The following is a 3,224-nucleotide window of genomic DNA, read 5'->3' on the forward strand; positions in this document are numbered from 1 at the left end:
ATCTGCTGCTTCTTAAAGGACTGGGCTTAACACCATAAATTGATTTCACCATGTCTAAGATTTGGAGAAAAAAGAAAAAGTCAATATAATGAACACAATCCTATAAAAATGTTTAAGAAGTTCTAAATCTAGAACAGTATAATAACTTAGATTATACTAACTAATTACTTAGATGAATGCTTCTGAAATATTTTTCTTAAAGTCTCTTTATAGTATCAGACAGACCACTCTCATCTTTGGTGGTCTGGAGATGGAAACACAAATGTCGATTTCTTTGAAGTTTCTGCTATAATTAACTAATACTTGCAGCGTACTTTCTCCTAGAAATACTTTTTTTTCCCCCCCAAGAAAACGCATCTCCAGAAATAGCCTCATGTTTATCCCCTTGCAAAGTGCAAAACTCCGTACAGGTACTCCACTCAGGGCACAGGTATGGTTAAAACAGCCATAAATCTCTATTGCGTGACTTTTCATATTATTCCACATGTTTGAAATGCTTTATTATTAACTGCAATTACATTGACATAGTATTAGTAGAGACCATCTCTCAACTGTCTGCATTATTACATATAGTATGTAATTCGCTTGTACATTATACAGTTGACTTTTGAACAACAGGGATTCAAATTGCCTGGGTCCACTTATACGCAGATATTTTTAAATACACTGAAAACTATTTTGGAGATGTGTGACAATGTGAAAAATCTCACAGATGAATTTTGTAATCTAAAAATAGTCAAAAAATTTAAAAGTTAAATGTGTCATAAACGCACAAAATATATGTAGATGCTCGTCTATTTTATCATTTACTACTGTAAAAGCTACACAAATCTATTACAAAAACATCCCAAAACCTAAGACACACATAGCACCATTCACATTCGAGAAAAATGTAAGCAAATGTGAAGACACAGTATTAAATCATAACTGCATGCTATTAACTGTAGTACCTCGGGCACTACTGTCATCATTTCATGGCCACCTTCTGTTGCTATTGCAGTGAGCCCATGTTGCAAATACCCAGTTAAAATGCCCTGTGACGCTCATCACGTCTCCATGAGCAGTTTGTCTCTTGGGTAAATTGTGTATCACAGTAAAAAGTGATCTCTCCTGGTTCTCATGGATTTTTCATTGTTTAGTCAATACCACAAACCATGATAACACCATGGGACCCATACTAACTGCCTCTTGTGATGGTGGAAGCGCTCCCAAGAAAGGGGCAAAAAGTTATGATGTTACAAGAAAAAGTTGAATTGCTTGAGACGTCCCATAGATTGGGGTCTACAGCTGCGGTTGCCCATCATTCAGCCACATGATTCATCTTGTCAACAGAAGCTGTAAACGTATGGTATTGATAAATACAGTGCAGTACTGTAAGTATGCTTTCTCTTCCTTATCATTTTCTTAGTAACCTTTTCTTTGACTTACTCCATTGTGAGACAGTATACAACACTTACACAGCATATGTGTTAACCGTTTTTGTTATCAGTAAGGTTTCAGGTCAATAGCAGTCTTTAGTAGTTAAGATTCTGTGTAGTGAAAATTTGTACTCGGATTTTCTACTACACATGGGCTTGGCACCCCTAGACCCTGCGTTGTTCAAGGGTCAACTCTGTTAGCTTGCTAGGGCTGGCAGAGAAAAGTACCCAGACTCTTTTATAACATAAATTTTTAAGTGAAATTTCTCCCAACCCACTACATTCTGGTGTGAAGGCAGAAGTCACCTCGTCGTTTTCATGCAGCGATTAAAATTTTGAATGTTTTCATTCTTATGTTTCCTGGGTTTGGACCTCTCCTTCATTCTTTTGTAAATGACTTTATTGATATGCAGTTCACATGCAATACCATGCACCCATTTGAAGTGCAGACGTCAGTGGTTAATGCAATGTATACAGAGATGGGCAACCACCACAGTCAATTTTAGAATTTCACCAGCCTCAAAAGAAACCCTGTGTCAGTGAGCAGTTGTTTTCCTTTAACTCACCAGCCCCAGGCAGCTGTGAACTGCTTTCTCTCTTCATAGTCACTTATCCTGGACATTCCATGTCTGTGGAATCACACAGCAGACTTCTGTGCCTAGCTTTCTCCACTTCGTCTAATGTTCTCAAGTTCATCCATACAGCAGCATGTGTCAGTAATACTTTATTCCTTGGTATGGGTAAATAATATTCTGTTTATGGATAGATAATATTCTGTTTATCCACTCAACTGTTGATAGACATTTGGATTGTTTTCACTGTTTGCCTTTTATGAACAACACTGTTCACGAACATTGACTTATGTGGTTTTCGTGGACACGTTTTCATTTCCCTTGGGTATACGCCTAGGAGTGGAACTGCTGGGTTATCGAGTGTTTATGCTTACAATTTTTATGAACTGTCTAAAAGCTTTTCAACAAGACTGCACCGTTTTGCAAACTCACCTGCCGTCTATTCACGAGGGTTCTGGTTTCTCCATGTCCTCCCAAGCCTTGCTGTTAGAGTCCTTTTTGATTAGAGTCCTCCTAGTCGGTGCAAAGCAGTGTTTGATTGTGATTTTGCCCTGCGTTTCCCTAAAGGCTAATGAAGTTGAGCATATTTGCATGTGCTTTTTGGCCATATCTTCTTTGAAGAAATGTTTCTTCAGCTCCGTGGACAATTTTTTAATAGGCTTTTTTTCCTATTAATGTTGTTTAGTTACAAGATTTCTTAAATATTCTTTATACAGATCCCTTATTAGATAGATGATGTTAAATACTTTTTCCCATTTTGCGGATTGTCTTTTTACTTTTTTGATGGTGTACTTTGAAACACAAAATATTTTTGAATTTCAATATTTGCCCAGATCTAATTCACCTAACTTTTTCTTTTGTTGCTCATGCTTTTATTGTTATAATTAAGAAACAATCTGCTAATTCCAGATAGTGAAGATTCACTCTGACGTTTTCGTTTAAGGGTTTAAGGGTCTTATGTTTACATCCTTCATCCAGCTTGCATTAATTTCTGTATATAGTGTGAGGTAGTGTCAATTCTAACTTTATTTATTTGCTCATTTTTGCATGTGAATATTCAGTTGTCCTGGAACCATTTACTGAAAAGGATATTCTTTCCCCCATTAGATTGTCTTGGCATTCTTGTCAAAACTTAACTGATGCTAAATATGAACATTTATTTCTGGACTCCCAATTATTTTCTTTCTATCTATCTATCTATCTATCTATCTATCTATCTATCTATCTATCTATC

The sequence above is a fragment of the Colobus angolensis genome, unplaced genomic scaffold (assembly GCF_000951035.1).
Source record: "Colobus angolensis palliatus isolate OR3802 unplaced genomic scaffold, Cang.pa_1.0 Scaffold165, whole genome shotgun sequence".
NCBI classification, from domain to species: domain Eukaryota; kingdom Metazoa; phylum Chordata; class Mammalia; order Primates; family Cercopithecidae; genus Colobus; species Colobus angolensis.